Genomic DNA, 14476 nt, shown 5'->3' with positions numbered 1-14476 from the left:
AAAAAAAAAAAAAAAAAAAAAAAAAAAAAAAAAAGCCCATTCTAACTATGGGAAGATATAGAGTACAGGGAGTGGAGCAGGAGGGCACAAGATGCCACAGGGGGGCTCTGCAGAAGCAGATGTTGGGTCACAGTTTGGGGTGTAAGATGTTCATCAGGAACTGACATCCATAAAGGGAGGTGGGAAGAAGTCAAAGAGAAGGCCCTATAAGGGCCTTGTACCCTCACCTCGCTCAGTCACCAGGGTGCTGTCCTGGAAATGGCATGACCTTGGGTGAGGAGGCTCTTGCAGCTGAGGCCAGCTGAAGGAACAGCTGGACACTGCCTGCTAACTGAAGCGTCCGCAGGGCATCCGGAGAGGAGAGTGACCTCCGGGTCTGCCACGTGAGACTACTGCAGAGTCTAGGCAGGGACGCAGGGAGCTGGTCTAGGTGCCATCCCTGAAGGGCATGTGCACTGGGACAGGGAAAGGGCGAGAGATCCAGGACTCTGACTTCCGTTTCTCATGTTTTTGATACTGAGGTATTTAGTTTTCTAGAGGCCTAAAGGGCAGCTGGATGTATGAGTCTGGAGTTCAGGGGAGAGGTCTGAAGAGCCAGGCGAGTGGGTGAGGGCATGCTGAATATAAGTGTAAACAACCCTCCCCCTACTATTTGGAGTTGTGATGAGGAGAAAGAATCAGCAGAGGAGACAGAGAAAGAGGAGTCAGTGCAGAGAAGGAAGATCAGACATATCTGTCAAGATTATTGGTGGCAATCAATAGAAACCAACTCTAGCCGATTTATGCAGACAAGGACTGATGAACAGCTATTGAAGATGCATGTGGTGATGGTTGCACAATATAAATGTGCTCAATACCAGAGAATTGTACACTTAAAAATGGTTAAGTCAGTACATTTTATCTTTTGTGTATTTTACTGCAATTTTTTAAACTAGGGGGAAAAGGCTACTTGGTGATGAGGGAATCCCTAGAGGGTTGGAGGAACAGGTTTGAGTCCAGTTGGCTAGGAACAATACTTCAAATCCTTCTGCCAAGCCAGTCCAAACAGCCAGCATTGCCTTTGCGACCCTGCCGGCCACTGGCACTGTGGCCTAGGAGCTCGTCTTTCCTGCAGCCCCAATGCCAGGAGACACGGCTCTCCTGCCTGGCCCTGCTCCTCCTAGCATGTGAGTCTGACTGGCAGAGGCCAGGGTACATACCTACACCCTCGTGTAGAACTCAGGTAATTTCTTTCTGTAAAGGGCCAGATAGTATTTTCCACCTTGTGGGCCAGACAGTATCTGTCACAACCAGCCCACCTGCTGTTGTACAGGAGAGCAGTCTTGGACAATGAACAAAGGACAGGGTGGAACTGGGTCCTGGTAAAGCTTCATTTACGAAAACAGGCAGTGGGCCGGACTTGGCCCTTGAGATACCATTTGCCAACTGCTGCCCTGACCGAGAGAAGCTAGGCAAATAAGCATCTGGCATTTGCAGTGACTACAATCAGAGGTCACCTGGCCTCCCATCAACTCGTGAGGTGAGAATTCTCCCAAACCCAGAGGGGGTTCAAGATGTGAGGTGAGATGGCCACCTGGAGAGTATGAGGTACCAGAAGAGACGAGACATAAGGAAAGGGCTGAGAAGGAGTGACAGCCACCGATGACTGATAAGATTATTTCATGGAATGTGGGAAAGCAAGTGTTCATGGAGCAAGCTGAGCAAGGAGCAGCAGGCAAGGAAGAGGGCCCATTAGTGGAGAGAACTCTTAGAGAGTTTGGCTAAAAGGAGAAACAGAGACTGAGCAGTAGCCGAGGAGGTATGAGCTGAAGGGAGCTCAGTTACGATGGTAAATTCTAAAACAAGTTCGTCTGGTGATGGGCACAGTTCACAAGAGGAAGGAAGACCGACGGAGTCCCAGGGGCATGAAACAGTGGTTGACACTGCAAGCTGGGAAGACAGTAAGTCCTCGTCATAGGCAGAGATGTCTAAGTTAGAACTCCGGGGGTGGAGGGGTTTCCAGTGATGACCAACTCCAGGCTACGACCATGAGAATGAGTGGCAGAAGAGACACGGAAGGAGCCAGGCACTAGGAGGGCTGTCTACATGCGAGTGTGTGTGCTGGAGTCAGGAACTGGCATAGAATCCTCAATAAGAGGACTGACTGGGGCAGTGAGCACGCCCACAACAGGGGTCTGTGGGTCGAGAGGCTGTGTCTCAGCTCCCCTATGCCATGCCTGGAGGCACATGGGATCAGAGACCACTGAGGACTTGGCAGGAGGCACAGGTGTGGAGAGGCAGGGCCTAACCCAGGTGTGTGTGTCGCGGGGGTGGGGAGGGGGGCGGTGGTTAGGAAGGGCTCTTTGGGGAAGAGATACCTGACTGGGTCTTCAAGGATAAGCAGGACAAGGCAAGGCCACAGGGGAGGGAAAGGAGAAGAGAAGGGGACTTGGGCAGGGGAGCCAATGACAAAGGCCAGGAGTGCAAGAAACATGGTACCTGGGAGGAACTACAAGCAGTCCTGGACTGCTGAGGGCTATGTCCATGAGAAAAGCAGCAGCAACAGAAGGGGCCACAAAGAGAGGCAGGAGCCACATGAGGGGCCCTGATGTCACTCAAACACAAGGTGCCACTCTTGGGTTTAAAGCAGGGGAATGAGATTGCTGATAGGGATTGTGTGGAAGATAGAGAGGTGGAGGAAAGATCGTAAGTTATCACAGGAGTCCTAGAGCGAGATGAGGGATTGAACCAGGACAGCGGTAGAAGGGATGACAGAAGACAGAAGAGGGACAAACAGTTAAAGGAACAATTTGTGGGGCTTGATGGCTCCCCTGGATGTGGGCAGTGAAGGGCAGGAGCCTGTTGGGTTTCCAGCTTGGGTGACTGGTATGGCTATCAACTGTGACAGAAAACAGTGGACATGGCATTTGTCTATTTGGTCTTCTGATCTACCTTATCTTGAAGGAGACGGGGGTGGTAGGGCGGGCAGTGGGTTGAGAAGAATGGAAGGGAGAAAGAGGGCAGAAATCTCTCAAATATTTTGCACAGTAAAATCTGACTAAAATGCACACACGCCCCACAAGCCTTTTTCTTTTTTTTTTTTTCCCCAAGAAGCAAAACAAGTTTTATTTCCATAGTAGTTCCTTTCGGTGCTCTCTGTCGCCACCTAATGGATGGCCTAGTGGAAGAGGCTCAAGAGGTAGCAGCCTAACCTATCCCACAGCAGAGGAATCAAACTCACCCAGGCAGGGAGAACGGGACTGCACCTGGGTGGGGGAGGACCAAAAGAAGCCCAGCTGCTTCTGGAAGATCATCGGGAGTCTCTTCTGGAAGACCAGGGGCTCTTGGAGCTAAAATAGACGTTTGTTCATTAATAATACCTACTTCAACAACTTAAGATCGTGTTCAGCAGATGCACATCAACCTTGACTTGTCTGTGCTCCCCAAATCAATATGCCTCACTGAGGCATATTGAGGGAACAATCTGTAGATATTCATGAAATTGTTTGGTGGGACAAAAATTGTGGGGCACTTGAGCCTAGCTGAACTCAGTTTTAAGTTCTAGCATTTAACACACCACCTCTAAGTTTACGTGTACTTTATGAGTGCAGGAATGCAACAAAAAAATCTAGTGTAAAGTCTTGGCCCTCAGGGCAAAGCAAGGGAACTACAACTCTTGCTTGCTGTGAACTGCCTTCCTCCCACAGATATGGCACATTCACAAATCTCATTCACTGAACAAGAAATGGAACAAGTGCCACACCAGAGGTGACAAGAAGAGGGGAACATACAATAATAGGTAACTTCCCTGTCACACGAGACTGCTTGGAGACAAGGATACAGAGCCCAGCATAGGAGACGGGACAAAATGATGAGGGTCAAGGACCACACCTGGTTTAACTCCCAGTGAAGAGTTTTAGCCAGTAAAGAGCTGCAAGAAGGAAATCACACACCACCAGAGGCCACTAAGATAAACGCTTGAATCTGATTAAGTTTTCACCTGAAGAGTGTGGGTAAGGACAAGCCTGCCTTGTTGGGTAGTACAGATTCAGTGAATGAGCCCTCAGATCCTGCTGGATCCTGTGATCAGATAGACAGCAGCTTCTCAGGAACCACTGCCTGTGAGGTTAGGGTGAGGGGAGGGACCTGATGGAGATCTAATCCCAGGGGTTTGGTCACAGGGGCTGGCGAATGAGAGGTGGAGACCGGGAACATATGCCACTCTTTTTTTTTTTTTTTTTTGAGATGGGGTCTCGCTGTGTCACCCAGGCTGGAGTGCAGTGGCACCATCTCAGCTCACTGCAACCTCCGCCCCCCAGGTTCAAGCGATTCTCCTGCCTCAGCCTCCCAAGTAGCTGGGATTACAGGCGCCTACCACTGCGCCTGGCTAATTTTTCTATTTTTAGTAGAGACGGGGTTTCACCATCTCGGCCAGGCTGGTTTTGAACTCCTGACCTCGTGATCCACCCGCCTTGGCCTCCCAAAGCGCGGGGATTACAGGCGTGAGCCACTGCGCCCGGCCAGCCACTCTTTTTTTTTGAGATGGAGTTTCGCCCTTGTTGGCCAGGCTGGAGTGCAATGGCACGATCTCGGCTCACTGCAACCTCTATCTCCTAGGTTCAAGTGATTCTCCTGGCTCAGCCTCCTGAGTAGCTGGGATTACAGGCATGCGCCACCACACCCAGCTAATTTTGTATTTTTAGTAGGGACGGGATTTCTCCATGTTGGTCAGGCTGGTCTCGAACTCCTGACCTCAGGTGATCCGCCTGCCTTGGCCTCCCAAAGTGCTGGGATTACAGGCATGAGCCACCATGCCCGGCCTAAGCCACTCTTTTGGAAAGCTCAGCAGAGAAGATGCCATGAGGTAATATGACGGGTTAGGTGGCCTTTAAAGGGATGTTTATAGCTTTTCATAACATAGGTGTATTAGTCTGCTCAGGCTATAACAAAATAGTACAGACTGGGGGGCCTACTCAACTGAAATTTCTCACAGTTCTGGTGGCTAGAAGTCCAAGATCAAGGTGTCAGCACCTTCAGCCCCTGGTGAGGGCTCTCTTTCTGGCTTGGAGATGGCTACCTTCTCATTGTGTACTCACATGGTGGAGAAAGCAAGCTCTCTGCTGTCTCTTGTTATAAGGACACTAATCTCATCATGGGAAACCCACCCTCCCTCCTGATTTCATCTAAACCTAACCACCTCCCAAAGACCCCATCTCCAAATAACATCACATTGGAGGTTTGAGCTTCAACATTGGAATTTTGGGGGACACAAACATTCAGTCCATAACAGTGCTGATGTTTATGTTTTAATGTTAAATGATAAAGCACGGCACAGCAGCGCACACACCGTGTGATGCCAATCTATTTTGTTTTGTTTTGTTTGTTTTAGATAGGGTCTCACTCTGTTGCCTGGGCTATAGCAGTAGCATGATCACACCTCACTGCAACCTCGACCTCCAGGTTCAAGCAATCCTCCCACCTCAGCCTCCCAAAGTGCTGGGATTACAGGCATGAGCCACCTGCCTGGCCTCCAATTTGTATTTAATGCCACTGAACTGTACATTTAAAAATGGTAAATTTTAGGTGATGTGTATTTTACTACAATTTTCTTAAAAGTCTAAGAGAAGGCAAGAAAGGGGAAGAAAAATTTAAAAGAGCAGAAAATATGGAAAAACAGAATGCACAAGTATGCTATAAATGAATCTACTAAATACATCAGAAATCAAATAGATGTTAAAGGACGAAACAGACAATGGATTTTTTAAAAAAATCTCGAGGCCGGGCACGGTGGCTCATGCCTGTAATCCCAGCACTTTGGGAGGCCCAGGTGGGCGGATCACGAGGTCAGGAGATTGAGACCATCCTGGCTGACACGGTGAAACCCCGTCTCTACTATAAAAATACAAAAAAAAAAAAAAAAAAAAAATCAGCCAGGCGTGGTGGCGGGCACCTGTAGTCCCAGCTACTCTGGAGGTTGAGGCAGGAGAATGGCGTGAACCCGGGGGGCGGAGCTTGCAGTGAGCCGAGATCGCACCACTGCACTCCAGCCTGGGCGACAGAGCAAGACTCTGTCTCAAAAAAAAAAAATCTAGCTATCAGCTGGGCATGGTGGCTCACGTCTGTAATTCCAACACTTTGGGAGGCTGAGGTGGGTGGGTGGATCACCTGAGGTGAGGAGTTTGAGACCAGCCTGGCCAACATGGTGAAACCACATCTCTACTAAAAATACAAAATTAGCCAGGCGTGGTGGCGTGTACCTGTAGTCCCAGCTACTCAGGAGGCTGCGGCAGGAGAATTGTTTTGAACCTGGGAGGTGGAGGTTGCAGTGAGCCGAGATCACGCCATTGCACTCCAGCCTGGGTGACAAGAGCAAAACTCCGTCTCAAAAAAAAAAAAAAAAAAAAAAAAAAATCTAGCTATCTGACATTTTCAAAAGCTCCACCTCACCGGTGCATAAAGACACAGAAAGGAGGAAAATAAAAAACTGGGACGGCCGGGCGTGGTGGCTCATGCCTGTAATCCCAACACTTTTAGAGGCCAAGGCTGGTGAACTGCTTGAGCCCAGGAGTTTGAGACCAGTCTGGGCAACATGGCAAAACCCTGTCTCTACTAAAAATACAAAAACTTAGCCAGGCGCGCTGGTGCAAGCCTGTAATCCCAGCTACTCAGGAGGCTGAGGTGGAAGGACCACTTGAGCCCAGGAAGCGGAGGTTGCAGTGAGCTGAGATTGCACCACTGCACTCCAGACTGGGTGACAGAGGGAGACCCTGTCTCAAAAAAAAAAAGAAAAATAAATAAAATAAATAATAAACAAAAAAATAAAATATTAGTATGGTCACTTCATAATACCAAAGGGTTCAATACACCAGGAATGTGAAACTGTACCTAAAATTGAAAACATGGCCTCAAAATAAATAATAAAATGAAAATTACCAAACTCTGTGGAGAAACTGATGTGTCCATCACCACGGTAGATTTTAACACATATTCCATCAGTTGATAAATCAAGTAAACAAAATGACAGTAAGAAGAGAAAATACTTTCACAACAAAAGGATAAGACAGAGGTAATGAATATATGTAGAATCCTGCACCCATGCTTGGTGGTGACATACTCTGTTCACTGGTTATAGATAATGTGTCATGGAGCACTTCTCAACCAACTGCAAGAACTGGTGTCACATAGACCAAGTTCTTTGACCACAGTGCCATTTAGTTAGAAGTTGATTTTTTCTTTTTGAGACGGAGTCTTGCTCTTGTTGCCCAGGCTGGAGTACATTGGTGCAATCTTGGCTCACTGTAACCACCACCTCCTGGTTCAAGCGATTCTCCTGCCTCAGCCTCCAGAGTAGCTGGAACTACAGGTGTGCGCCACCATGCCCGGCTAATTTTGTATTTTTAGTACAGACGAGGTTTTGGCATGTTGGCCAGGCTGGTCTCGAACTCCTGACCTCAGGTGATCTGCCCGCCTCGGCCTCCCAAAGTGCTGGGATTACAGGCGTGAGCCACCTTGCGCAGTCAATTTTTTTTTCTAGAGCAACTAGGAAAAAAAAAATCAACAAAAACCCAAAGCCATGTGCTTGGAAATTGAAAAACACATTTTAAAATAATTTGTTGAGTCAAAGGAAGAAACAAAGAAAACTTAGAATATCTTTGGGCTAACTTAAAGTGACAATACTATCAGAACTTGCTAGATACAGTTGAAGTAGTTCCAGAGGGTTAGCCTTAAATGTTTACATTTGAAAAAAGGGTAGAAAAATCAAGAACCAAATTTATAACTTAAGAAGTTAGGGCCAGGCGTGGTGGCTCATGCCTGTAATCCTAGCACTTTGGGAGGCCAAGGCGGGTGGATTACCTGAGGTCAGGAGTTCGAGACCAGCCCGGTCAACATGCCAAAACCCCATCTCTACTAAAAATACAAAAAATTAGCCGGGTGTGGGGCAAATGCCTGTAAATGCCAGCTACTCAGGAGGTTGAGGCACGAGAATCACTTGAACCCGGGAGGTGGAGGTTGCAGTGAGCTGAGATTGCACTACTACACTCCAGCCTGGGTGACAGAGCAAGACTCTCTCTCTCAAAACAAAAGACAAACAAACAAAAATACAGAGAATGTACTCTAAGACCATAGAAAAAATAATAAAGATAAAAGCAAAAGCAGAATTTAATGAACTAGAAAAGAGACACAGAGTAATACAGGGCAATAATGCCTACATGTCTGCTTCTTGTAAGACCAATGAACCTAATGAACTTTTACCAAGACAAGGAAAAAAGGGAGAAGGTACAAGTAAACAACAAACACTAGGAATGAAAAAGCAGACATAATTACAGATGTTGCAAATGTATAAAAAACTGTAACATGAACAACTTTATGCTAGTCAGACAAAATGGATAAATTCCTAGAAAAAAAAAATTTAACAGCTTACAGTAGCCCAAGGAGGTGCAGGGAAAATAAAAATAGGTTTAAATGTGTCTGCGTGTGCATAGAACACCCCAAAAGACACAGACAAGACCCTGGGATGCAGCCGTTCCCTGAAGAGAGGCCTAGGCAGCTGGGCGACCAGGGCAGCAGGGACACTCAGACCTTGCATCACGCTGGAGTTTGCACTTCCTGAATTGTGAAGCATGCACATGTGTCACTTATGCAACAGTGAATCCAAACGTGCCTGTATACAAGGAAAGGCCTCACCTGGCTGCGCCGTGGAGGCTGGCCTGGCGTGTGGAGCAGGCAGAACATTAGCAAGCTACCGAGCAGGTGCAGGTATGAACATCAGCTGACGCTGGCTCTTTGCTTTCTTTTTAATCTTGACAAATTTGGTAGGTGAAAAGGCATCATTTTTGTTTTCGTTTGCATCTCTTTGATTACCAGCAGGCAGAACTCTTTTCCTATCTTCATTGGCCATCTGTATCTCTTCTTTTATGAATTTCCTGTTCATAGTCTTTGTGCATTAGTGGTGACTAGTGGTAAGTTAGCAATAAGAACTGTTTGCATTCAAGTCTAGACTGAGAAGGAAATTAAAAAATCTGCCCATGTATTCTCACAATAAATGACTACTGACTAGCCTGAGATAATTGTACCCACTGCCCAGTCACAGGCATTAAGCCCAGGATGATTCATTTCAGACTTGTCCCTGACCTTCCTCATACCCTTTCCAGAAGGGCCCCTTGACCTGCTATGGTACTCCTAAATCACTATCCCATTACCCAAATGATGGAGAGCCAATCAAAAGCTTAGACCAGGACACTTTCCCAAATTATGTCCCAATACCTTCACAATGATCACTTCATATACAATCTCATTGAATGCTCAGCAACACACGAGAGCAATGTTTAACTGAGGGCAACACTGAGGCTCAAGGAGGGCAAGTGACTTCATTGCTGAGGTCACCTGCTAGGTGCAAGAGCTGAGAATTAATCCCAGGGGTACCTGGCTCAAAAAGCCTAAGCTCATCTACTATACTTGAGGCAAAATCATGAAAGTGTGTTTTTACCTTGCCCAGACCCTGCACACTGCATCAAGGTCCTGAGTTTCAAGCAACAGAAATCAACTCTGGTTAAATTCAATCACAAAGGAGTTCTTGGGCAGCAGATCTGGAAATGGAGAGAGAACTAGAGAACTAGGCTCAGAAAAGCAGCAGGAATAGAGGCTGCACTGCAAACACAGCCAAGGTTATACTGCAGGGACCTGCTGGTTGGGACACCCACTCTGGGCACTGCTGCATGTCATCACTGGACACTAGCCACAATTGCTGGTTTTGTGACTCAGCTGCCACCACCATGACTAATCCCTCACTGTCCCTCAAGAGTCAAAGTCCCTGAAGGCAGAATGGGTTTGGCCAAACCTAGGCTTCATCGCCATCCCCTAGTTTCTAGAGAGTAAGGGGAGGGAATATATTCCATTCCCCTGTGGCAGGCACTGCCAGGTGTCCCCCAACACCCATGTTCTCCATCTGCCTTACTAATGAGACCCTGCGCTCAGCTAAGGAGAGTTATTCCCCGCTTCCCAGCAGACCATGGGACGACGTTATGGCTAAGGAGACAGTGGCCGAGCGCACTCCTGTTCATCGTTCTCTTTCAAGCTTGCTCTTGTTCTACTGACTATGGGCGGAGCACACCTCCCACCCACTGACTCTGGGCTTGCTCACGTGTTGATGGGATGGGGGAAGAAGAGGCTTTAAGAGGCTTCTGTGACTCTGCTCACTCCTCTTGGACTCCTGACCTCCGCCTACGAAGAGACTTCCCCTGGCAGCTGCTTCTCCCTCCTGGGTCCTGGAACGACAGGCTTGAGAACAGATCTGAATCCCATCTTACAGCTGACCCAGACCCATGTGTGAGAAATAAATAATTGCTGTTATAGCTACTGAGCTGCTGGTGCTGTTTGTTCCCTAGGACAAGATGATGGGTGTGAAGATGGAAATGGAAATATTGAATGGGCCTAGAAGTTAAGATGTCAAGTGCCATTTTGCCTTTCCCCTATGACCTCTTTCTTCCTACCTGGAGGAGTGGATGCAATAACTAGAGCAGCAACCATCATCTCACAACCAAGAGGCAATCTTGAGAAATGGAAGACACCCACTGAGGGGCCCTGGATCCTGGATCCTTACAAAGCCACTGCAGTGGTCATGGACAGCATGAGAAGGAAGTACGCCACAGGCCCCCAACCCCATCTTCAGGTTTTCTTAGGTAGAAACTAGGGTCCACCTGCCTCTTACTAAGATATACACAATGGGGAGACTTTTAACACAAAAAAAGGTATGAAGATGGTCAGAAGCCAAAAAAGCAACAAAATGTTCATGATATGCCATATGTGAGGTTTACTCACTACACTGCTTTTCCACCGAGTTAGCATAATCACTATAACTCAACCCATTGAAAAAATGACAAAATAGATTCTGAGATTCTCTTCCTATTTCTGTTAGCTAAAAAAGCAGCCTTTGAATTGTTTATAAGTGAATTCAAGAGATAAAAATAAACCCAGATAATTCAGAATGTACTGAGTACAACACATATGCCTTCTATGCGATAAGCTCCCAGCATTATTTATTCAAAGAAAACTTGCCTTGTTGCAAAAATATAAAAAAAACTTAAAAAAAAAAAAAAAACAAGTAATTACACAACACACCACCTCCTACAACACCAGATTCCTTTTCTTTCCTTTGTAACCTGACCAGAAGAAAAACAAAACATTGTTCAAATTGCTGAGACCCACAAAGTTCAATTAGAGCATAAAAAATGCTCTCCCAAAATATAGCTACCTAGCAGGGAAATGAGCAGGCTAAGCCTCCTGGTGAACCTGGACACTGGGCACAAGTAACAGGCACATTTAGACACCAACGACCAGATTCCACGTGACTGAATCCAGAAACCCCGCCCCTTCCCATTCCCTTGGAGATCCAGGGGGACACCATAAATTGCTCACTCCTTCTCCTTATACATACAGTTAGGGGTGCTATACTATACAGGGGAAGGCGTGAGGAAGTCACACATGCTTTGGTGCTCAAGAAGCTCATAAGCCATTAGGGAAAGAGCAACATGCCAGAAAGCGGTTGTCCCTTCTGGCTACAGAGGTTGCAAAAGACGTCTGCAAGGGTCAGTGAGGGCCCAAAGGAGTAGTAACCAAGGCCCTGAAGCCTGGGAGCTGAGGTGGGTAGTGGTCAGCCTCTTCTCAATAATCAGTTCCCAAGGTTCCATCCAGGAAAGCAGAAAACCACAGAGGCCATTCTCATGGGTACTTTAAGCAGTACATCTGTTGGCAAAACACAAATGTTGTTACACAAATACTAAGCCACAGATTGCAAAGGCACCTGACAGCCTTTAAAATTCATTTCTCTTGTTTCACAAAGCTGCACTGGGAAACTGTGCTGTTAAATTATACACTCATAAAGGAGGTATGTTTTAAAAGAGAGGCAAATATGTGGGTGCTATTTAGACTCTCATTGATTTGTTCCATGTTTTCAGATAACTGCACACCCCCCCGCCCCCACCAAAGTAACTCAATCTCCACATATTTGCCTTTACATGTACCTTCTAACTCATGACTATGGCTTTGATTATCTCATAAACAATATTGTTCCTGTTAGCCGTGAAGAAGCTAAGGAGCCAACAGCAGAGCAGGCTGCAGGTTCTTCTGTCCCTCTCATAAGACAAAACCTTAGGGCAATGTCTCACTGCAGAATTTATTTGTTAATTCACTCAATAAATTAAAATATGCATGATTCTAGGCACTGGGGATATATCGAGGAAGAGGCAAAAAAAAAAAAATCTCTGTCCTCATGGGACTCAGATTCTATAGGGGTGGGGAGAGGGAGGGAGGGGAGGGGAGTGGGAGAGCACAAACAAAACCAAGCAGTAACACAGCTTGTGGCAGATGGTGACAAGTCCTATGCTAGGCAGGGGGAACTGGTGGGGCAGAGGCAGGCTGCCTGATTTATAGACATGGGTGTGCTCAGGGAGGGCCACACTGGGAAGGTGACACTTGAGCAGACATGTGTGATACCTGGGACAGAGGGCAGAGGAGAGGTAAAGGCCTTGAGGCAGGGACGGACTTGGAGGGTCCAGGGAGGAGCCAGGAGGCCAGTGAGGCCGCAGTGCATGAGTGGTGGGAGAGTGGCAAGAGAGGTGATCCTGTTGGGCTGTGATTCTGAGTGAGCAGGGACCCACTGGAGGGTTCTGAACAGAAGAGCACCCTGGTGTGGCCCACAATATTGCAGGACTAAACAAAGAACCAGGGGGCAAGGGCAGAGGCAGGGAAGCTAGACACCTGGACCAGGGTGGGAGCAGTGGAGGCAGGGGAACTCATGAGATTTTGTACCCATCTTGCAGGTGGAGTAACAGTATTTGTGAACAAACGAGGTAACTAGCGCCAGGTTTCTGGCCTGAGGAGCAGGGAGTTGGAGTTGCTGTTTACTGGAAAGGAGAAGACCAGGGAAAGAGAAGGTCTAGGGAGGATAAGGAGTTCCCGTGACCCAGTCAGCCTGGAGACATAAATTTGGGAGCCACGAGGCTGGACGGAATCACTTCGGGAGTGAGGGTGGAGAAGAAAAGCCTGAACCTGAGGCCTTCCAACATCACATGCGAAACAGAAAAGACTGAGGAGGACAGACATTCACACACTCACCCAGGACTTCCTGAGGACCCATAGACGCCAGGCACTGTTCTAGGAGCTTGAGCTACATCTGTGAATCAAGGAGACAATCCTGTCCTGTGGAGCTGCTGCTCCAGCAGCGGTGACAGCTAAGAGAAGCACAGTCAGTCACGTATTCAGCTAGAAAGAGACAAAAGCTGTGGTTTGCACTGAGAAGGTGCACATCAGTGCAGAGACTCAAGGGAGGGAAAGGATTGCCTCATATGGGTATTGGGGTTAACTGATGACGACAGCTCCGGGACAAGAAGTGACAAGCAGCTCCCAGATTTAACAACATGAAGGTCATCACTGGAGACCTCGCGGAGCAGCTTGGCAGAGCTGTGGCAGCAAAGGAACAACTGCAGAAGGTTGAAGAGGGTGTGGAGACAGGGACTGGAGTCTTGCTGGTAAAGGAAAACAGAGATGCTAGACAGGTGGCGGGTTGGGAGCAGCTTTTGTCAAGGTGGGAGAAGTAGCAACAAGTTTCTAGGGCAGGCGAGGGAGGATCTCTGATGGGGGAGAGTGCAGTAGAGGACTGGAGAGATGCCTTAGAACAGGAGCGAGGGCCTGGGACAGGCGCTCCGTGACAGCATGAGGGAGTCAGAGTGAAGGAGTAGACGCTGGCCTGTAGACATTCTCTTGAGCTTGCTTCTGTGCTCTCTGGGAACTAAGATATCAGCTGCAAGGAGGTGTGACAGCTGATGAGGAGGGTGGGAGGGGCTAGGAGAGACCAGGGAACTGCAGTATGCAGGTGGGCTTGGCGGCAAGAGGTTGACCTGCGGTAGACATGAACTTAAAGGGGGATCAATGAAGGAGTCACATTCAGCTTCAGGACGGAGCAGGCATGGGGCAGACATGACTGAGTTTCATGAGGCTGGGGCTTTGTCGACTGAATATAACAAAGCAAGAAAGTGCTGAAGTGCTGAGGTAGTGTGCCAGGGAGTAACGACATCTGACTGGCACTGAAGCTACAAAGGAGAGGAATAAGGATACGAAGGAGGTGAAGTCTGAGAAAAGATGGAGCCACTGACAGATTCTAAGTGCCTGTGAGGTCAAAGGAGTATTGGAGTTGGGTATTAGACACAGTGAAAAGGAAAAGGATCTCTCCTTTTGCAGATCACAAAAAAGATAAAACGACCAGAGCTAAACAACTTTTACAGCACTACCCACTGTAAAAGCTGTTTGAGAAAGAATAAAATGTAGCCAGAGCATATGCATCTTTTATTTTATTTATTGAGACCGAGTCTCACTCTGTCACCCAGGCTGGAGTGCAGTGGGCACAGTCTCAATTCACTGCAACCTCCACCTCTGGGGTTCAAGCGATTCTCCTGCCTCAGCCTCCTGAGTAGCTGGGATTACAGGCACCCACCACCACGCC

General features: G+C 47.7%; 1 protein-coding gene across 5 annotated transcripts in view; it reads right to left on the bottom strand.

Annotated features, from left to right (window-relative positions):
• The window catches only part of MECP2 (methyl-CpG binding protein 2), a 75122-nt gene that overhangs the window by 21448 nt on the left and 39198 nt on the right, over window positions 1-14476 (bottom strand). Inside the window, exons 2-5 of one of the 5 annotated variants that reach the window (XM_058441631.1) lie at window positions 13093-13239; window positions 10121-11721; window positions 9467-9566; window positions 8665-8978 (exon numbers count right to left, since the gene is read on the bottom strand). The exons of 1 other annotated variant lie outside the window; for it this stretch is intronic. The gene's annotated coding sequence lies outside the window, so the exon portion shown is untranslated. Of the gene's footprint in view, window positions 1-8664; window positions 8979-9466; window positions 11722-13092; window positions 13240-14476 lie in introns of all 5 variants that reach the window. 3 more of the 5 variants (XM_032757880.2, XM_032757882.2, XM_058441632.1) reach the window with 3 other exon arrangements.

The sequence above is a fragment of the Hylobates moloch genome, unplaced genomic scaffold, assembly GCF_009828535.3.
Source record: "Hylobates moloch isolate HMO894 unplaced genomic scaffold, HMol_V3 SCAFFOLD_7, whole genome shotgun sequence".
Lineage (NCBI taxonomy): Eukaryota > Metazoa > Chordata > Mammalia > Primates > Hylobatidae > Hylobates > Hylobates moloch.
This window is presented reverse-complemented; position numbering and strand designations above follow the sequence as displayed.